Here is a 22,956-nt window from a genome sequence, read left to right on the forward strand (position 1 = left end):
TCAAGCCAGACCACCAAATCGCAAAGGTTGGGGATCGGGTATGCCATTGGCAGTAAAAAACAATTGAAAGATTCAAGTCAAATGACTTTTAAATGCTTCTTAAGTTGTCTTTCATATTTCCCCTTAGATTTTTGGATAGCAAGCTGTTTCGATAGACAAAATGAGTCTGTCACTCTGTCAATGAAAACATCCTCGGTCACCACTAGCAAGCCCAGGTTCAATCAATCAATTTTAGTACAGTCACAGACCATCATTATAAATAAAAGCATTAAAAACGATAATAGAAAAATATTTTTAAAAAGGCATAATATATTAGGATTAGTGGTGAATTATCCGTGAGCAGTTATAGACTGCCTAATTTTGAATACAGTATAACAACATTTGGCCACAGAAACTACTTCCTACTCATCAGATAACAGCCCAGATTCAGTTGGGCAAAGAACAGAACAGAACAGAACAAAATCCTAGGGCAGAAAGAAGTCCTCGGAGGTCTTCTAGTCCAATTCCTTGCTCAAGCAAGAGACCCTATGCCAGTGATGGCTAACCTTTTTGCCATCGTGTGGGTGGGGGAGGTTTGCATGTGCACATGCCTACACCCATAATTCTATGCCCCCCCTGCGCATGCAACCCCTCCCCCCTGCTCCTGGCACGCGATGGCCTGGTAGGCCCATTTTTCTTTCTTACCTGGCTCCAGATCCTCTCTATGCATCTGGGAAAGGCGAAAACAGCCTTCCCCACTCCCTCGGAGGCCTGAAAGGGCCCATTTCCCAATTCCCGATGGGACAAGAAGTGACGTTTTTTACTGTCCCCAGCCTCCAGAGCCTCTGAAGGCTGGGGACAGCAAAAAACGTCACTTCCTGTCCCACTGGGAGTTGGGAAATAGGCCCTTTCAGGCCTCCCGAGGGCCTCCGAGGGGGTGGGAAAGCCTTTTTTCACCCTCCGCAGATGCATAGAGAGGATCTGGAGCCAGGTAAGAAAGAAAAACGGGCCTTCCCCCCCTCCCCCAGGCCCTCGGGAGGCAGGAAACAGCCTTTTTCCCTACTTCTGATGGGCCCAGAAGGCCTGAAAATCAGCTGGCCAGAGCGTGCATACACACCAGAACTGAGCTGGGGTGCCCACTGATATGGCTACGCATGCCACCTGTGGCACGTGTGCCATAGGTTCGCCATCACAGCCCTATACTATTTCAGACAAATGACTGCTCAGTCTCTTTTACATTCTGTCATGGTGTCAGACCCTCAAGGCCCCTATCTTCTCCATCCTGACACTCAGGCTACCTGGGATTTGAGGAGTTAGTCCAATACATCCAGATGATCACAGAACTGGGGAGGTCAATTTGCACTGACTAGGAGTAACTCTGTTAGATTCGCACATGGATGCACGACTCGGACTTGGAACATCTGTGTCACGTTTTTATTCAGCACATTTCCAAAACCGACTCAACACGCGGCAGCCGAAACTCGCCTTTTAAACCTTTCTATTGTTTGCCTTCTAGCCACTGACAGCGCTTCTAATTTCCTGCCACAGCTTTTGACCAATCCGCGGTGGCTATGTCTTTTTGTACGTGCGTCCATACGTAACACCCCTCCCCTCCTAGCTAAAACTTCTATACCTGGCTTGCTTATGTACATCAAGTAGTCTTGTAGGTAGGCGGGGTGTTTGGAGGTCCTTGCGGACCTGTGCAGTTCATTCGTACCTGGGATTTCAGCCGGTGTGGTCGGCCTTGCTGTCTCTCCCTCCAGTTGGGATGGGATCTCCTGGACTTCTTGCTGATGCACTGGGGGTGTTGGTGTTTCCTTTTTGCTCTCAACCCTCTGGGCGCTCCGTGGGACCCCCCCTGACCCAGGTACTTGTTCTGCTTCTCTTTCTAACTCCCAGTCATCGTGTATTGGTAGCCCTTGGCTAGTGTTTTCATTAGTTTCGTCCGATTTTGCTGTGTATGTGTCTCGGGGCTGAGTCCTTATTTCCTGGTTCAGCGAGTTTATGGTCTCGCCGGCTCCCTTCCCCTCCTGGGTTCTTAGTTGTGACTCCTCCTTCCTTGCCCTCAGCTGGTCAATGTGCCTTCTCCATATTGTCCCATCCGCTAGTTCTACCCTGTAAGATTTTGGTCCCGTGATGGCGGTGACCCTTGCCTTAACCCAAGTGGGGTGTCCTGCATAGTTATGTGCGAACACTAGGTCCCCCACCTTAAACTCTCTCTGCTTTGGGTGGCCAGTGGGGTGTATCTGCGAGATATTCTGGGTGTAAACGGTTGAGCCGCGACCGCAATTTCCTGCCCATCAACATTTCAGCGGGGCTTCTTTACGTCACTGAGCTGGGACTTATGTGTTGCGCTAAAAGGAACTGGTCTATTTTCTCTTGCCAGTTCCCTGGCCCCATCCTGGTGAGTGTCTGCTTGGTGACTCTCACCATGTGTTCCGCCATTCCATTCCCCGCCAGACAATGTGGTGCCACCAATATGTGTCGTATACCCTGCCCCGCTAAGAATATCTCAATTTCCCTCGCCGTTGATTGGGGGCCATTGTCCGATACCAGGACATCCGGCAGGTCATGTGTTGTGAATATCTTCCTCAGGGCCCTAATAGTTCCCACTGTGGTTATGGATGGCATCAATACAACTTCTAACCACTTCAAATATGCATCAATTACAATCAAAAACATCTGTCCCCCCATTGGTCCCGCAAAGTCTATGTGGATTCTTGACCATGGTCCTCTTGGGGATTCCCACTCCATGGGTGTCATCTGGGGAGGCGCTGGTCTGTTCTCCTGGCAGGGAATACACGTGGACACCCAGTCCGATATGTCCTTGTCAATTTGTGGCCACCAAATGTAACTTCTGGCTAATGCTTTCATCTGAACAATCCCCGGGTGACCCTCATGTAACGTCTCCATAACTATCCTCAACTTCTCCGGGATCACGACCCTTTCTCCCCACAGTAAACACCCCTTTAATTCTGAAAGTTCCATTTTCTTATTTTCTTATTTCCTCCCCCAGTTTCCCTTGTGGCCACCCCCTCAACACCCAGGTCATTACTTTAGCCAGTACCGTGTCCTTTTTGGTCTGTTCTGCCACTGCATGCGATGTTGTAGGACTGTCGGGGTCTACGTCGATCAGGAGTACTGTGGTTTTGGGCACGGGGTCTTCTACTGGATCTGGTGTGGGACATCTGTTGAGGCCATCTGCGTTGCTGATGCTGAGTCCTGCTCGATGGGTTAGTTTGTAGTTGTATCCGGTCAGGAATATCGCCCATCGAGTCATTCTGGGTGCTATGAAGTTAGGGGTTTGTTTGTCTCCTGCCAATAGTCCCAAAAGCGGTTTGTGATCTGTGATAATTTTAAACCTCCGGCCGTAGAGGTATTCATGGAAGCGCTTCACCCCTGCTACCACGGCGAGCGCTTCCTTGTCTAACTGGCTATAGTTCCTTTCTGCTGAGGATAAAGTCTTTGAATAGAATGCTATAGAGGCTTCTTGTCCATTCGGGAGTTGATGGCTGAGGACTGCTCCTATGCCATAAGGTGATGCATCGCACGTTAATAGTACTGGCAGGATCTCTGTATATTGTATGAGGACGCTGTCTGATGATAAAAGTTGTTTTACTGCCCGGAACGCTTCGTCCTCTCATCGTCCCCATGTCCAGGTCACCGTCTTACTGAGCAGCCTATGCAAGGGTTCCGCAACGGTTGCCTTTTGTTTCAAGAAAATACCATAGAAATTCAGTAATCCTAAGAATGCTTGTAATTCTGCTTTGTTCTTAGGTTGGGGCGCTTCTCTAATTGCCTTCACCTTGCTGTGGGGTGTATGCCCTTGCCGTCAATGAGGTATCCCAAGAACTCGACCTGAGTCACCATAATTTCGCATTTCCCCCTTTTCAGCTTGAGCCCCTTTTCTTGGAATCTTCGTAAGGTTTTCCTTATTCTGACCATGAGTTGTTCCATATTCTCTCCGGAAATCAGTACATCATCAAAGTATGGAACAACTCCTGGGATGCCCTGTAGTAAGCGTTCCATGATGCTTTGAAAAAGCCCCAGAGCCACGCTTACCCCAAATTGCAATCGGTTGCACTTGAATGAGCCTCTATGGGGTAACGATGGTTTGGACTTCCGCCGTGGCTGCATCCACAGGCAGCTGTTGGTATGCCTGGGCCAGGTCTAATTTGGCAAAGACTCTACCCTTCCCCAATGAGTGCAGGAGGTGTTGCACTACTGGAACTGGATATGCGCTTTGCTGCAGGGCCCTATTTAATGTACACTTATAGTCGGTGCATATTCTAATAGACCCATCCGGTTTCATCGGGGTCACAATGGGGGTTTCCCACATGGCATGGTCTACCAGCTCAAGTATCCCCTGGGCAATTAACTTATCTAATTGCTCATCAACTTTGGGCCTCAGCGCAAATGGGACTCTTCGAAACTTAAGCCTAATGGGAACTACCCTGGGGTCCAAATTGAATGAAATGGGTTTCCCCTTATAGTTACCTAGGTTGCCATCAAACACATCGGGGAACTCCTGGAGTACATTCAAGTGCTCTCTGCTGCTGATCTGGTGTAGACCCACAATGTCCAATTCAAGGGGTTTGAACCATTCTACCCCTAGCAGGGTTGGTCTATCCTTTTCCAATACTGTAAGTTTGAGGCGGCTGTTGAATTTCTTGAACTGGACTCTGACGTCAGCTTTACCCATGACTTTAATTGCGTTTCCCTGGAAGTCGTTCAGCCTGATGGGTTGTGGCTGCAGCCTTTTCAGGGGGTTGAGGCGCTTAAGCGTTGCCCACGAGATGATGGTGAAAAATGACCCGGTGTCCAGTTCCATGGTGCAGTCTTCCCCTTCGATGTTAACTGTGGTGTGGAACTTTTTTCCCTCGCAGGCGTCTGAGTGGCCGACAGTCGTTTGGTTGATATTCCTCCGGTCCGGGAATCTGTCATCCCTTCGGCGTTCTTTGGTTTTTCCCGGTCTGTGGGTCTCCCCTCATTGTCTTGGGTGGGCGGGCATGGGTTGTGTGGCCCTGCATGCCTCTGCGATGTGCCCCTTCCTCTGGCAGCACCTGCATATTGTATCTTTAAATCTGCAGTCTGCTCAGTTATGGAAACCTATGCATCCCGCGCATCAAGGGCTCTCTTGCTCCCATTCCCTGGGGCTTACCCTTCGGTCGTGATGAACGCGGTGTATGGAATTCCCTCTCTCTCCATCGTCTTCACTCTCGGTCTCTTCAGATGTTTCTCCTCCCTCTCTTGGGTTAGGTGGACTCCGCTGCTTCTGCTTCTGTCTGTGGTGGAGCTTTCTGATGATTCAGCGGCTCGGGCTGCCTCCAATGTGTCTTTGAATGTTGCACCCCTCTTCACCAGCAGCTTTTTTTGTAGGTTTAAGTCTCCCATCCCCAGTATTATGTGGTCCTTCTGTCAGCGTTCCAGCACTGACATATGAAAGGAGAGGAGAAGCTTGAACTTTTGCCTACTTAATTCCTTTGAAGATTCTGTTTCCTCGGAGATGGGAGGAGGGGGGACATTCCTGTGATTTGACGGAGATGGGATGAAGAGAGTGGCTTGGAAGATAGCCAATGAGATGCAGAGAATTGGGGATCAGAAAGGGAGGGCTTGGGGGGCCAAAGGTCAGTGCTGACCGCGAAAGAGCCAGGGACAGATCACTATGCTCAATAAAGAGAAAATTTCCTCAAAGATCGGCAATTTGGAAATTCATTTATTTTGAGATAGCATCAAAACCTGACACCTTCATCATCTCCTCGGGGTTGATGAACTCACATTTAGCGGCGATTTCCCTCAGGTTTGCCATAAATTCGTTGATTGTTTCCCCTTCCCTCTGGCACCGGTGATAGAATTCATTCCTGCTGACCATAGGTGTCGCAGCTGGTGCGTAATGGTCGCAGAGTGTGTTTTGCAGGGTGATCCAAGCTATGGACTCTATATCAGCTAGTGCTACGAGGGTCTGGGCCATCTTGAAGACTTTCGGCCCGCAGTATGTCAGGAATAGCGCCCACTTCCGATTGTCGGGAAGATCTTGGTAGTTGTTCACCTCCAGATACATCCGAAACCGGCACATGTATGTGTGCCATCCTTTTGCCTTAGGGTCGAATACCGCAGGTGCTTGAGATGGGTTCATAGCCATCGTATCGGTGTGATGTTGATGGTCTTGATTCCACTTGGTGTTAGGTTGTCCGAATTCCTCAGTGTGATCCCACCTTCGTCGCCAGTGTTAGATTCGCATGTGGATGCACGACTTGGACCCAGAACATCTGTGTCATGTTTTTATTCAGCACATTTCCAAAACCAACTCAACAGCGGCAGCCGAAACTCGCCTTTTAAACCTTTCTATTGTTCGCCTTCTAGCCACTGACAGCACTTCTAATTTCCCGCCATGGCTTTCGACCAATCCGTGGTGGCTATGTCTTTTTGTACGTGTGTTCATACGTAATACTCTCCAAAGTCACAAGCAGAGATAATGTTAAAAAAATAGATTCAATTCCGTCTCATTTTAAAAGCCTTCAGTGATGGATTAGCCACAACTTCTGAAGGCAAGCTGTTCTGCTGGTTAAATTGTTCTAACAGCAAATTTCACCTCAATTCCAGGTTGCTACTCTCCTTCATTAGTTTCCATCCAGTTTCTTGTCTTGCCTTCTGGTGTCTTCTGGAAAATAAGTTGACCCCCAACTCAAATATTGGAAGACAGCTATCGTGTCACTTTTTAAATTTGATTTATATGCCGCCCTTCTCCGGAGACTCAGGGCAGCTTACAATGCGTTAAGCAATAGCCTTCATACTTTTGTATATTTATACAAAGTCAGCTTATTGCCCCCACAAACTGGGTCCTCACTCCTAGTCCTTCTTCTCATTAAACTAAGGTAAAGGTTCCCCACCACCACCACATGCATACTAGTTGTTTCCAGCTCTAGGGGCGGTGCTCATTTCCATTTCTAAGCCGAGGAGCCAGCACTGTCTGAAGACATCGCCATAGTCATGTGGCCGGCATGACTAAACGCCAAAGGCGCACGGAGTGCTGTTCCCTTCCCACCAAATGTGGTCCTTATTTTTCTACTTGCATTTTTTGTGCTTTTGAATTGCTATGTTGGCAGAAGCTGGGACAAGTAACGGGAGCTTACTCTGTAATGTGGCACTAGGGATTCAAACCGCTGAACTGCCGACCTTCTGATCGACAAGTTCAGTGGCGCGTCTTAGCTCAGTAGCCACTGCGTCCCTTTTTCTCATTAAACTAGACATACCCAATTCCTGCAACTGTTCTTCATATACTGTAGTTTAGCCTCCAGCCCTATAATCATTTTTGTTACTCTTCTCTGGACTCTTTCCAGAGTGTCAACATCTCTTCCTGCAAACTTTCAGTGATGGAGGAACCACAACTTCTAAAGACAAGTTGTTCCACTAGTTAATTGTTCTTACCATTAGGAAGTTTCTCCTAAATTCTAGGTTGCTACTCTGCTTGGTTAGTTTCCATCCATTGCTTCTTGTCCTGCTTTAGGTGCTTTGGAGAATAGGTTGACGCTTTCTTCTTGTGGCAGCCCTTTCTTTCAAAAAGAAAATAAATGATTTTTCAGAAAGTTGCCTTTCTCCACTCCCAGGCTGAAACAGACAGAAACTCTTCCTTTAAAATATCCTTCCTTTTCAAATTTTCATTTGTTCTTTCCTAGACATCTTTCTTTGCTACTCCATTTTGTCACTAAACAACTTTTAGGCGATGTTTCTCTGACTGCTACTGTAACTCCAACCACAGTGCATCCAATACGCTTCCTGCTTTCCTCCTTTTAATTACCAGCTTCAACGGACCTTGGGAAAAAAAGCAGGCCTGCCCATCCTTCTGTGCTTAGACAGGTGCCTAACTAAAGCATCTCTGCTCTTTATACAGAAATGGCTCATCAAATTATGGGATGCAACACAAGCCACTTCCACCTGTTTATGTGAAATTTGCAGGCTGCCTGTTTAATTATTCAACATTTACTTGAGTATAAAAAGCTATTACTAGTTTGTCTTCATTTTATCACAAACACTCCCTTTTCAACCTTCATGGCGCTTGATAACTTCATCAAATTCTGTTAAAAAGGGGAAAAAAACATTTGTGGATTCCTAATATTAATCAGTGTTAAAAACATTTCATGGAAATTTTAAATATTATCCTGACATAGCCTAGAGTTTTATTTATTTATTTGTTTGTCAAACATGTACAAGATAGCAGGTATAAGTATGAACATGGACATGAACGAAGGAAATGAATGCAAATAAATGGGGACAGTATGACAGGGACGGTAGGCCCTGTAAGCACGCCCCCTTTACAGACCTCTTAGGAATGGGGTGAGGTCCACAGTAGGCAGTTTAAGGTTGAAGCTGTGAGGGTTTGAGGATGTAACAATGGAGTCAGGTAGAGCATTCCAGGAGTTGACCACTCTGTTGTTGAAGTCGTATTTTCTGCAATCGAGTTTGAAGCTGTTTACCTTGAGTTTGTATCAATTGTTTGCCTGTGTATTATTGTGGTTGAAGCTGAACAAGTCGTTGACAGGTAAGATGTTGTCGCAGACCATTTTGTGTACTATGCTTAGATCAGACAGCAGGTGGTGCAGTTCCAGATTGTCCAAGCCCAGAATTTCAAGCCTGGTGGCATAAGGGATTCTATTGTGAGCAGAGGAGTGGAGGACTCTTCTCGTGAAATACCTCTGGACCCACTCAATAGTGTTAATGTCCAATATGCAGTGTGGATTCCAGGCAGATGAGCTGTATTCGAGAATTAGTCTGGCAAAGGTTTTGTATGCCCTAGTTACCAGAGAAGAAGCTTCGCAAAATTAGGTTAACAATTCTTAATGCCTTTTTGGCAATGCTGTTACAGTGAACTCTGGGGCTTAGAACATTTGAGATGAGTACTCCTAGGTCCTTGACAGAGTGAGGGTCATCTACGAGGTCATTTCTGCCCGACTTGTATTTAGTGTTCTGATTTTTATCGCCAATATGCAGGACAGAGCATTTATTAGTTGAGATTTGGAATTGCCAATTGCATGACCATTCTGACACATGGCCAAGGTCGCTTTGTAGGGCAGCAGCATTGTCAATGGTCTTTTATGTCATCAGCGAAGAGGACACAACTGCTTTTAATATGATCGCATATGTCATTGATGTAAAGCAGAAAGAGTGGGTCCTAAAACACTGCCTTGGGGAACACGGCTATTAACTGGTGCCCGATTTGATAGGGCCCACCCTATTTTGACTACTTGTTGCCTGTTTGACAGGAACGCAGCTATCCATTTGTGCAGGGATCCGGAAATGCCGTAAGAACTTAATTTTAACTGTAGTTTGTCGTGCACCACTGAATCAAAGGCTTTGCAGAAATCTATGTAAATTGCATCTATTGCTTTACCCTGGTCAAGATGTGTGGCCCAAATGTTTCTGCAGTGTAGGAGTTGCAGATTACAGGACTAATTTTTCCTGAAACCAAACTGCTTGTTAGAAAGCAGGTTGTTTGTCTCTAAGTGGAGGGTGATGGATTGGTTTATAATTGATTCCATGACTTTACTGGTGACGCAACACAGTGAGATTGGTCAGTAATTTTCTACTAGACTAGGGTCTCCCTTTTTGAAGATAGGAATGACTGTGGCTAACGACCACAGGTCGGGCAAGGAGCTGGTTCTGAAAGATACCTCATAGATTGTGCATAGAGGTTCAGCTATAGCAGTGGCAAGCTTTTTTAAGAAGTAGGCACATAGTCCATCAGGGCCAATAGATAGAGATGGCTTTAGGTTACGTAGTGCCATTTCAACATTATCTAGTGTAAAATCAATATGTAGTAAATCATTACAATTAGTTATGGTTCGACTACTTGGCCTGGTGAACTTTGAATTAACCTAAATTGAATTAGGTTGTTTCTTAATCCCATCATATCTACTTCCTCCTTGTTTCATGCTTTATTTAGTACTCTTAAATTTTATTTTATTATTGATCAATGCTATAAGGTTGGAATATTGTTTCTGCAAAAACTATAATATAACTTGATTTGTGAATTGTATAATTTTAAATCTCAGTAAAGTTGCTAAATGACAAATTGGTTTCGTTTATTGTTCTACATGACAGCTGACTGCGAGGAGGAAGTTATGAATCATGCTTTGGAAGCCTGCATACCTTTGATTTTCAGAAAAGATAGATCAGAGACTCTTAAAGGAGAGCTGTGCACCAACCAGCCCTCCTCCTCCCTTCTCTCCCTCTCTCTGGTTTGACTATTCATAAGATTTTGCTGTGCTCTCAAGGATCATCATGGCTTTCCTGTCAGTTTTCTCCTTCTTTTCCTCCTAGGAAGGGCTTCCCCTGTCAGATGAGAAGAGGGGGTGATGAAATCATTCCAGGAAATGGTTTCAACTGTGCTCAGGAATAAAACCTCTCATTTATGATGCAATTCTTGATGAATTGGGAAAACTCCAGGAAGGAGCAATCGAAAGAAAAAAAAGTCCTACACAATAGCAAGTATCAGAGGAACGCAAGGAAATGCCAAGGGTTTCTATAACATTGGTGGGCAAAGTGTTGGTTCCTCTCTGCTACCAACCAGAAGCAGCAATTCATCATGGTCTCCAGGATGCAGCCTCTCAGAATACCAAGGAAAAATCTTTAAATGCCTGCCACCCCCAGCAAACCAGCCTTGATGCAGCACTTGCCTTTTCGGTGGGTGATGGTGATTAAAGTGTTGCTACCAACGTGGCTGCTCTTTTGCAGTCTTGCTTTGCAGTCATGGTGGTCATCCTGTCCTGGTTTTCTAGACATGGCTGCTGGCATCTTTAAAAGCAAGAATGCAGCTGGGACACAGCTTGCCTGGCATAGATGAGCAAAGGTGTTCCTAAACTTTTCCTTTTCTTTGTAATTGTTTCTTTTCTTCTCTCTCTTAATTCCTGCCGAGTTCATCTTAGGATCACACTCTTATTAATGGCCTCCTGTTCCTTTTTTCCCCATTCCTTATTCATTTTTAATTTCCTGCCATTATTTTTAACTTTTTCCCCCTACAAGGTACAACAGCGCTGTTTTATAAGTTAAAGCATAAAGAAAGGAAATGAGTAAAGACCATATTCCTATGGAGGGAGAAGTTGGAATCATGGGCAATTAACATACACAGATGCAAAGGAGACATCTGGTTCTCTAGCAGACCTAGCTCCCATATTCACTTGTGAGAATCTGTTCCAGTTTGGGTGCTTGTCTGCATGCAAAGTGGAACTGGGCAGCCAGTTATAGAGAACAGTGGAAGTTGGAACACCGAATAACAGGGTTGGAAGGGGCCTTGGAGGTCTTCTAATCCAACCCCCTGCTTGAGCAGGAGACCCCATACCGTTCTGGACAAATCTCCATTCTGGAATGCAGATGGCAAGAGCTTCGAGTTCCCTGAATGACTCTAGCAGAAAATGAAGAGTGAAAGTCATCTAATAAGGTTCAGGAAATACCATGATGGTATGAACAGTGGAGCATTTATATTTGTCTGCTTTTTTTCCTTCTGCAGATTCTCATCCAGTAGCCTGAGTAATGAGGTGGAGAGATCTCCTGCAGGCTGCTGTGACACCTTTAGTAAGATTCTTTGTGGATAAAATTGTTCACATTTGTTGGCTGCCACTTGAACAGAGTCTAATGAGATGACCGGGGTGATGTCTTGTGAGATCATATAGGGCTCTTTTGAGCTTCTGTAATGTAAAGAAATAGAGAGGATTCTTGGCAGCATGAATTCTGCCATTTATGGACTGGATCCATTCCTCACGTGGCTCCTTTGAGAAGCTGGCAGAGTGTATAGTGGAGGGATATGTCCTGCTGCAGGGAAGGGGGGGGAGGGAGGGAGGGAGATTGAGTCAGGATCCAGTTTCAGGAATGAGATCAGGACTGCACTGGTTGCCCTGTTGGATGACCACCTGAACTTGGAGGGAAAGAAAGTGCTCCTCGATCCCCTTAGAATTCTTAGCAGCATTCAATTCATGCGTTTGAAAGCTACCTGACTCCACAAAACGTCAGGTGGCCTACACTTTTCAAAGCAAAAAAACTGTAATAATAATAGCACAGATTAAGTGCATCCATAAAACCAAAACATTTACAGAAGCTTGACACCCCAGGAAGACAGAGATACTGTTCATGGGTAATCCATCTATTTATCAATAAACGTTGATAGATCTAGCATTAGCTTTGCATGCTGTTTCGCTCCCTCTGAGGAGCAGGTCTGTGACTTTAGAGTTCTCCTGGACTCATAATTCCTGCTTGAGCAAATGATAGATTTGTCCAACTTTAGCTGGAGACCTTTTTGGAACAGGTCCTTATGATAGTGACTCATGCCTTGATCACTTTGTGGCTAGGACACGGTCCACCAGGAACTGCCTTTGAAGGTTTCAGAAACTACAGTTGATTCGTAATGCAGTGGCATGGGTGCTGCTGAGTGTGCAGCTGTTTATCAGCATAATACAGTGCTTTGGCCACTGCAACGCTACCAATAAGTTTCCAGATCTAATTTAAAGGGCTGGTACTGACCTATACAGCCCAAAGGAGCATGGTCGCTAGAAAGCAGTTGATGTCGCTATCATTTATACTTAGCCTGTCCTCATATGCATCATAAGAAGGGATGATGACAGCCCCCACTTATCGAAGATCAAGGGAATTGGGGTCCCAGAGCATTGCTTCTTTGTGGCAGCCTTAAAGTTGAGCTCTTAAAGAGGAATACATCCATAATTTGGGGATCCACCTGGACTCATGAGCAAGATTTCTGTCCAGCTCTGGCTGGTATGTTAATTGCAATTGTTTCTAGTTCAGGAAAATCTGATGGAAATGATTTTTGTCTTCATCACCAGCAGTTGTGGGCCGCAACTGGTTTAACAACCGCACACTTTGCGTGCGCACCTAACACACTTTGCACGCAGTGTTCAAAGTACAGCAATTTAAAGCTCAGCTGTTTACCTTCTAAGGAAGCCCCGGTAAGTAGAACAGCGGAGGCGCAGAAATAAGCTGTGCCGCATGAATCAGCCAAGGAAGCTGTGGTTGGTCCAGAATATAGTGGCCCCAATGAGTAGTTCTGAAAGCATCGTGCCAGTTTTTGGTGCCCACAAGGCTTCCAGGTTCAGTTCAAAGGGCTGATACTGATTTCTCTAAGGATTCTTTGTGCCTTGCTTGGTTTCTTGGAAAGGCCTCAAAACTGGTTTCTCCTCAGAAACTAAAGGATGCATTGCTTTTGGGAGAAGGTAATTTTTGTTATTTGTCTGGCTTTTAAAATATGAGGATTTTCTACACTCCTGTGTTGGCCTTTTGGAGTGATGAGAAATGGGGTTTTATTTTTGTGATTGTCTTATTTTTTCAATTTTTGATTCTAGCAAATTACCCTGAGGCAATCTGACTTGGTGATAAAATGAAGCAGTAGACAGAGGAAGATTTTCTCCCTTTGTCGTTTTTTGCATAGAAGCCTACAAATGCTTACACATTTCCTTCAATTGTTAATTCTTTGAGCATTAAAGAGCAGCGACAGTATTTCCCAGGCTTAAAGAATACAGTGCTAATGCCAGGGCACAAGGCTGCAAGATTCCAGCTAAGCTTTCTTCTGAGTCAACATGGATATAAAATCCACTGATCTCCTTGGAGAACAGCCCTTCTTTATGCCATTTTGCCAGAGGTCCCATAGTCTCACTTATGACCCACAAGCAAAGCAAACGTACAGTGTGATTTCCCTGCATGTTAGGGCTCCAGATGTGTAAGTCGAAGGGGGGGGGCGGGTCCTGGGCCTGAGGACTCACCAGTCCTCTCAACTGAGCCTCACAGCAAAGGAGCCCAGAGATGACCTTGGAAAAAATACAGGGTGGCCTCAATTTACCACAATTGAGTCCAAAATTTCCACTGCTCAGCAAGACAGTTAAGTGAGTTTTACCCCACTTTATGACCTTTTTTGCCACAGTTGTTAAGGGAATCCCCGCAGTTGTTAAGATAGTAATATGGTTGTTGAGTGAATCTGTCCCCATTGACTTTGTTTGTCAGAAGGTTGCAAAAGGGGATCACATGGCCCCAGGACACTGCAACCGTCATAAATGTGAGTCAGTTGCCAAGCGGCTGAACTTTGACCATGGGGATGCTACAACACGTGTGAAAAATGGTTGTAAGTCCCTTTTTTCAGTGCAGTTGTAATTTTGAATGGTCACTAAATGAACTGTTGTAAGTCAAGGACTACCTTTATGTGGCACCATCAGTAAAACATGAGCTGAGCCTGGGAAAACAGGAAGGTGGCAGAACTGCCCCAACCTGACTAAGAAGGGAGGCATGAGAAAATGGGGTCAGGCTCTCACGGATTTGGTGTCATAGCCTACGTCCGTAGAGTTCTAGCATTTCTTGCATTAGCTTTTCCTTGTCCTGGCCTACCTCAAAGGGCTGGTGCTCACTTGCAGCATGTCATTGAAGCCGTTCCTTTCTGACCAGTCTGCCCCTGAGAAGATGGGCAGGGGAGGGCGAGGCTGACACATGCAGCCCGTCTCTTCCATACTTATGGTGGTGCATTGGCGCAGTGGTTAGAATGTAGTACTGCAGGGCTAACTCCTGCTCAATCCAGGAGTTCGATTCTCACCAGGCTCAAGGTTGACTCAGCCTTCCAGCCTTCCGAAGTCGGTAAAATGAGGACCCAGATGGTTGGGGTAAATAGGCTGACTCTGTAAACTGCTGAGAGAGGGCTGTAAAGCACTGTGAAGCAGTATGTAAGTCTAAGTGCTATTGCTATTGGTTATGTTTCACATTCAGTTATGAATTTAAAAAAGCTTATGCTCCCCAGAATCCCCCCCCTCTTAAATTTCTCCCTGTGCTTTTGATTTCATAAAATGGTAATTGTGCAAACATGCCAAACAAGGACAGAAAAAGGCCCTGAGAATTCACTGCTATGTACTGAAGTCAGTGGATGGGGTGGAGGCTGTTCAGTCTAGCAGAAAAGCCCAATTCCATCAGTCTTTCAGTGCAGAGAAATCTGGAGCAACACAACATGCTGTAATTTTCATGAACAAAGATTTAAATCAAGAGAAAGGAGAGGATAACAGAATAACAGTTGGAAGGGACCTTGGTGGTCTTCTAGTCCAACCCCTTGCACAAGCAGGAGACCCTATAGCATTCCAGAAAAATGGCTGCCCAATTTCTTCTGTTTTTAAATTTTGTATTTATGTGTTTTTATCTTGTGGCTATTCACCGCCCTGAGTCCTTCGGGAGTAGGGCGGTATATAAATCAAATAAACTAAACTAAACTAAACTAAAAGCCTCCAATGATGGAGCACCTACAACGTCTGAAGGCAACCTATTCCACTGGTTAATTGTTTTATTTATTTTATTTATTTATTTATTTTTCGAATTTCTATACCGCCCTTCTCCTTTCGGACTCAGGGCGGTGAACAGCCAAAATAAAAACATTTATACATAAATACGATTAAAAATAGATTTAAAATAATTAAATTTGGCCCATAGTTTAAAATTTATCAATTTAAAATCCATATCAAAATTTAAAACCAACCATAAAATCATAAAATCAAGAGAGACTGGCTAACTGAAAGAGATGAGTTTTTAGGGCCCGACGAAAGGTCCGGAGGTCGGAGATCACTCGTATCTCTGGGGGTAGATTGTTCCAAAGGGTAGGTGCCACCACAGAGAAGGCTCTCCTCCTGGGGGTCGCCAGCCGGCATTGTCTAGCCGATGGCACCCTGAGGAGGCCCTCTCTGTGGGAGCGAACTGGCCGGTGGGAGGCTATTGGTGGCAGAAGGCGGTCCCGTAAGTACCCTGGCCCTAAGCCATGGAGCGCTTTAAAGGTGATCACCAACACCTTGAAGCGCACCCGGAAGTCCACCGGAAGCCAATGCAGCTCGCGCAGGAGAGGAGTCACATGGGAGCGCCCAGTCGCTCCCATAATCCCCCGCGCGGCCGCATTCTGCACCAGTTGGAGCCTCCGGGTGTACCCCAAGTAGAGCCCCATGTAGAGAGCGTTACAATAGTCCAGACGAGAAGTGACGAGTGCTTGAGTGACTGTGCGTAGGGAGTCCCGATCCAGAAAGGGGCGCAACTGGCGTATCAGGCGAACCTGATAAAAAGCCTCCCTGGCCATGGCCGTCATATGCCCTTCTAAGGACAGCCGTGCATCCAGGAGGACGCCCAAGTTGCGGGCCCTTTCCGTGGGGGCCAATGATTCACCCCCAATAACCAGCGATGGCGTCAGCTGGCTATACCGGGACGCCGGCAGCCACAGCCACTCGGTCTTGGAAGGGTTGAGTCGAAGCCTGTTTCTCCCCATCCAGACCCGCACGGCCTCCAGGCACTGGGACATCACTTCCAAGGCATCGTTGGGATGGTCTGGGGTGGAGATGTACAGCTGAGTATCATCAGCGTATTATTTACTATGGACCTGGCATTACACAACATCAGCCGGAAACTCGGGCCCTGAGACTCTAAGCAGCCTGAGGAACAGGAAGAGCTAAGGGGACCAGGGCACGCAATCGCTCGGAGATAGTGAGCGCGTGCCCCCACCACATGATGCGGCCCCCTGCTCCCGCCATAACTGCCCCTCCCACTCAGCGTATTGATGGAAAAACCCTCAATAGAGGGCATTCTAACAGTCCCCTTTCCCCCAGAGTCCGTACCCCCTAAGGCACCATTAACAGCCAGACTGGCCTCCCTCCCCACCCCCCTCCCCAAACCCCTTAAAAATTTACACAAAGACAATTTTAAAAAACCCCTCAGCCCCCTCTTTGCGGCATGCCACCTCTCGGGATTGTTCTCACTGTCAGGAAATTTATCCTTAATTCTAGGTTGGATCTCTCTGATAGGTTTCTATCCGTTACTTGTCTTACCTTCAGGAGCTTTGGACAGGCTCCTCAAATATTAGAAGATTGCTATTTGCCATTACTGGACGACTGCTACCATGTCATCCCATGTCCTTCTCTTCATTAGACTAATCGTTCTTCACATGTTTCAGCCTTCATATGTTTCAGTCTTCTCATCATCTTTGTTGCTCTTCTCTGTACTTTTTCCAGAGTCTTAACATTTTTTTTATATTGTGGCAACCAGAACTGGATGCAAGATTCGAAGTGTCGTCTTACCAAGGCAAATAGGAGGCTAGATAGGAAGCAAAACAGAGGACAAGACACAAAACCTTGCCCTGAAAGATCCCAAAGGGCTCTGTAGGAGGAACAGGAGACATTCAAGTGGTGTAAGAAATATCTTCCAATCCGTTTTGCTCCTGCTTTCTTAAATTTATTTTTATTTTATTTTATTTTATTTTAAAATTTCTATACCGCCCTTCTCCCTGAGGACTCAGGGCGGTGTACAGCCAAAATTAAAAAACATGCAGTACAAATATTAGAAACAGTTAAAAACAAATATATAAATTTGGCCCAATTAAAACTCACTACCAATTAAAACATTTAAAATTTCTTCTTAAGCCAGCCCGGCTTACTTAAAAAAATGGGTTTTAAGGGCACGGCGGAAGGCGCTGAGGTCTTGGATTCTCCTTATCTCTGGGAGCAGCTGATTCCAGAGGGTAGGTGCCCCCACAGAGAAGGCCCTCCCCCTGGGGTCACCAGCCTGCACTGTTTGGCTGATGGCACCCCGAGGAGGCCCTCTCTGTGGGAGCACACGGGTCGATGGGAGGTCGTCGGTAGCAGCAGGCGGTCTCGAAGATAGCTAGGCCCTATGCCATGGAGCGCTTTAAAGGTGATAACCAACACCTTGAAGCGCACCCGGAAGACCACCGGGAGCCAGTGCAGCTCGCGCAGGAGCGGTATTACATGGGAGCGCCATGCTGCTCCCGTCACTACTCGTGCTGCTGCGTTCTGGACCAGTTGGAGCCTCCGGGTGCTCTTCAAGGGGAGCCCCATGTAGACAGCATTGCAGTAGTCAAGGCGAGAGGTGACGAGGGCGTGAGTGACTGTGCACAGGGAATCCCGATCAAGAAAGGGCCGCAACTGGCGAATCAGGCGAACCTGAAAAAAGGTCCCCCTGGTTACAGCTGCCAGATGTTCCTACAAGGACAGCTGCATATCCAGGAGGACTCCCAGATTGCGAGCCCTCTCTGTGGGGGCCAAAGACTCGCCCCCAGTAGTCAGTGATGGAGTCAACTGACTATATTGGGATGCCGGGAACCACAGCCACTCAGTCTTGGAAGGGTTGAGCTTGAGCCTGTTCCTCCCCATCCAGATCCGTACAGCCTCCAGGCACTGGGACATCACTTCAAGGGCATCGTTGGGGTGGCCTGGGGTGGAGATGTACAGCTGGGTGTCATCAGCGTACTGGTGGTATCTCACCCCAAAGCCACGGATGATCTCGCCCAGCGGCTTCACATAAATGTTGAACAGAAGGGGCGAGAGGACCGATCCCCACTCCACAGATAAGAGGCCTCAAGGTCGACCTCTGCCCCCCTGCCAACACAAACTGCGACCGGTCGGAGAGATAGGAGGAGAACCACCGCAACATGGTGCCTCCCACCCCCAACTCTTCCAGCCGGTGCAGCATGATACCATGGTCGATGGTATCAAAAGCCGCTGAGAGATCTAACAGGACCAGAACACAGGAGCAACCCCTGTCCCGAGCCCTCCAGAGATCATCAACCAACGTGACCAATGCCGTTTCCGTGCTGTGCCCAGACTTGAAACCCGACTGGAACAGATCTAGATAAGATGTTTCCTCCAGGAATTGCGGAAACTGTCGCGCGACCACACTCTCAACAACCTTCGCCATGAAGCGAAGGTTGGAGACAGGACGGTAGTTGGCCAATATTGCCGGATCCAGGGACAGCTTCTTGAGGAGAGGCCTCACCACCGCCTCTTTCAAGGCGGCAGGGAAGTGGCCCTCACTCAACGAAGCGTTGATACCATCCTGGAGCCAGCCTCGTGTGACCTCCCGGGAAGCCAGTACCAACCAGGAGGAACACGGGTCCAGTAAACATGTGGCCGCACTAAGTCTCCCCAAAATCCTGTCCACATCATCGGGAGTCACAGCATCAAACTCCTCCCAGATAACATTCTCAAGACTATTCCTCGTCACTCTGCCCTGATCTACCCAGTCAGAGTCCAAATCCCCCCGGATCTGAGTGATTTTGTCATACAGGTATTGTCCGAAATCCTCTGCCCTGCCTTCCAAGGGATCCTCCCGCACTCCCGGATGGAGCAGGGAGCGGGTCACCCTGAACAGGGCGGCCGGACGATTCCCTGATGACGCAATAGAGGCGGAAAAGTAATTAAACTTTGCCGTCTTTATCGCCACTTTATCGCCACATTAAGGTAGGCCTTAATATGCAACCTTATCAGTGTTCGATCAGATTCAGCGAGACTGGCCCTCCAACCGCTCTCCAGGCGTCTTTTCTGGCGCTTCATTTCCCTCAGCTCTTCAATGAACCAAGGAGCCGCACGGGATCGGCACCGGGTCAGAGGCCGCAAAGGCACGACTCAGTCCAAGGCCCCACCAGCCGCCTGGTCCCAGGCGGCTACCAGGTCCTCGGCCGAGTCATGTGCTAGAAACTCAGGAAATGGCCCAAGCTCCATCTGGAACCTCTCAGGATCCATCAGGCGCCTGGGGCGGATCCATCTAATTGGGTCCGCCTCCCTGCGGCGGGGGGGGCAGCAGTTCGAAGATCCAGGCGAAGGAGTGAGTGGTCTGTCCATGACAAGGGTTCCATATCTATATCCCCAATAACAAGACCACTCAACCACTGGCCAGAGACAAAAATCAGGTCCAGAGTGTGACCTCCCCTGTGAGTAGGGCCATGAACTAACTGGGTCAGGTCCATGGCCGTCATGGAAGCCATGAACTCCTGAGCCATCTCAGATGTTTCACCAAAAGATGGCAAGTTGAAATCACCCAGGACTAAAAGCCTGGGTGTATCTACTGCCACCGTGGCTATCACATCGAGTAGCTCAGGTAGGGCTGTTGCCACGCGGCAGGGAGCCAGGTACGTAAGCAACAAACCCATCTGAACCCCATGACCCCACCTCACAAGGAGGGACTCACATCCGGCTATCTGAGACACAGTGGTCTCCCTCGGACCCAGATCCTCGTTAATAATAACCGCCACCCCCCTGCCCCTCCACTGGACCCTCGGCTGATGGAATGCTCTGAAGCCTGGTGGGCACATTTTGACCAGAGGGACGCCACCCTCCGGGCCCAACCAAGTCTCCGTAATACCCGCCAGGTCCGCTCCTCCCTCTTGAATAAGATCGTGAATGAGGGGGGCCTTATTTACCATGGACCTTGCGTTCCATAACATCAGCCGAAGGCCCAGATACTGAGTGTCTAAGCCACCTAGTCTCCGAGAGGAGCCATGGGGACCGGGGCAAGCAATTGCTCTCAAACAGCGAGTGTGAGCCCCCAACACATGATATGGTCCCCTGCTCCCGCCATATCTGCCCCTCCCATCTACCGTGCTGATGGTACAGACCTCATAAGTATCGTCCCCCATCCCTTTCCCAATCCCTCGACCAGCACCCCCCGAATCGTTACCCTGTGCCGGGCACGGCTCTGACCCTGGTGGGTTCCCCCCCATCCCCCAGAGTCTTCTTCCCAATTTCTCTAGAAAGATCATTGCAAATTCCCCTCCCAGAACCCCTTAAAATCTTAAAAAATTTCCCTAAAAAACCCCACAAGTTCTTTCTTGCTCCATGCCATCTGTCTGGACTCCAAAGTCCATCATCGAGATAGGCCCTCGATAATGTGGAGGGCCAAACCTGCGAGAGGGGAGAATCTCGCAGGGCGAGGAGTTCCGACACCGAATACATATAATCACGAGGGGAGCCAAAGTCCAAGGGTAGGGGGACCACCGATGTTACAAACATAGGGAAAATTCCAGTTCATGGTCAGGCCGCCAAGCTCCATTGTCCTCTCACGACAATGGCAAAGGAGGTGCGTATCATTCGACCCCGGAAATTTCCAGGCAGCCATGCTCTCACCTAGGCCACCCATGGAAACTCTTATGGAAACCCGGGCGTGAAGATAGCCATATTCCGCCTCCAACCGGCCTCATGTCAATGGAACAGTATCCCTCCTGGGATTAGTAGCATCCGGGAGTCCAAGTATCCTGCTCAGAAGGAGGTTTAAGTTTGTAAATTCACGTCAAAGAGATTTTACATGGCAGGGAGTTCAGACAAGCTAGGTAGAAGAGGGGGAAATTAGGAATAATTCAGCAGGCCAAGATAAATGGGTAGCTGTAGCCGTAATAAGGCCCATAGGCCTAAACTCGGTCCAAAGGAAGGTGGAGGGAGGGGAAATTCAAACCGCATAATTTTGTAGTCATTTTCCAACCCCTATAAATTCCTCACCTTCCAGTCTGATGGATAATGCTGCCCTATTTCATTCCCCCCCATCCAGCTCGTCCTGGGGGGGGGGTCTCTGGGTCTCCATGGTGGTAACCCTTCCCCAGAGGGTCCAACACTCTCCAGTCATCCAGGGCTCGGTCTAAGGCTGCCATTGAAGAATCCTATGCTGTCGGTAATCAGGTCTGCAGGCCTTTGGGAGCCGCCCCGACATCAGCCACCATCACCGCGGTCGCCACCGTCGCCCTCCCCATGGACGTCCCCAGCCGCCCCCTGCCTCTACAGATCTTCCTCGAGGCATCCAGGGGCATGGGGAGCCTCCGTAGGGGCCTCAAACATCGATGTCTTCAAGGGGCCGCCACCGCGACTGCCTGTAGCCGCCGGTGCCAGCGCCGCTCCCGACAGGCCGCATCCATTCACGCCCTCACCCACCAGCGCTTCGGCGCCGTCCTCCTCGGAGCTGGGGTGGTCCGGAGAGCTAACAAAGCTCTCAATGGGATCCCCAGATGCTCTTTTACCTGAACGGGGGGTCATAGATGTTCAAAATGACCCCCTCCCAAGGCCCCCCAAGCCGAGGCATCGCCCCCGAAGATTTGGTTTTCAGCGCCGGGACGCCATCTTGAACATGCGCAGAAATAAGCTATCTTGGATCACATGCCTCTCGGTACAAAGGAAAACCGTACATTTAAATATTTTCATCCTGCTTTTCATCTACTTCAAAAGCACTCGAACGACCAATCCTTGCAAAACTCCCAGGAGTCAGGGCTTGGTGATATTGTTATCTGAATCCCCACAAAATTATGTGAAGCCAGCAAGGGAGGTTGCCCTATAAAACTCTCATCTGAGAGCATTCTGGAAGAGTAATGGTGCAACTGGATGAACTCTAGGAGCTGGGAAACGGGTCTTGAAAGTCCAATTTTTAAACAGACCACACAGAAAGAGAGACAGAAAGATTAATTTCATTGCAACCACGCAAGGTAGATTTTTATAAATTGCAAAGACGTTTCAAATGCATGGTTCTAAAATAGACAATGGTGTACATGCTATAGATTAATTTCTATATGTAGCACACTTCCATTTTAAAGAACCTCTGCATATGTCAGCCTCAAACAGCAGATATGTCCTGCCTGCGCCTCTGCATGGATTAAGGAGGTGTCCGATGTGGGGATGCCTGGGAACCTGAGATACCAAGACTGGCCAAATTGATACGGCAAGCAATTATTTATTAATTCAATTTGTATGCCGCCCCTCTCCGAGGACTCAGGGCGGCTCACAATGCATTTAAAATCATTATAAAAAACATTTAAAAATTAAAAACATTAAAAACATTAAAACCCATTCACACCATTCATGGCCGGATCGCAAGAATGAGATCAACGGCCCCAGGCCTGCCGGAAAAGCCAGGTCTTCACCGCTTTTTGGAAAGCCAATAGGGTGGGGATGGTCCGGACCTCAGGAGGTAACTGGTTCCAGAGAGCTGGGGCAGCCACAGAGAAGGCCCTCCCCTGCGGGCCCGCCAGTGAGCATTGTTTAGCTGACGGGACCCAGAGAGACCAACTCTGTGGGATCTTACCGGTCGTTGGGAGTTATGCGGTAGAAGGCGGTCTTGAACCTTACAACCTCCTCCTCCCCCAAAATACATTATACATACACCGATAAGTTCAACACAAAGCCATCCTTTTCACAGGCACCATAG

This window comes from Pantherophis guttatus, chromosome 10 (genome assembly GCF_059756535.1).
Source record: "Pantherophis guttatus breed Tessera chromosome 10, ASM5975653v1, whole genome shotgun sequence".
Lineage (NCBI taxonomy): Eukaryota > Metazoa > Chordata > Lepidosauria > Squamata > Colubridae > Pantherophis > Pantherophis guttatus.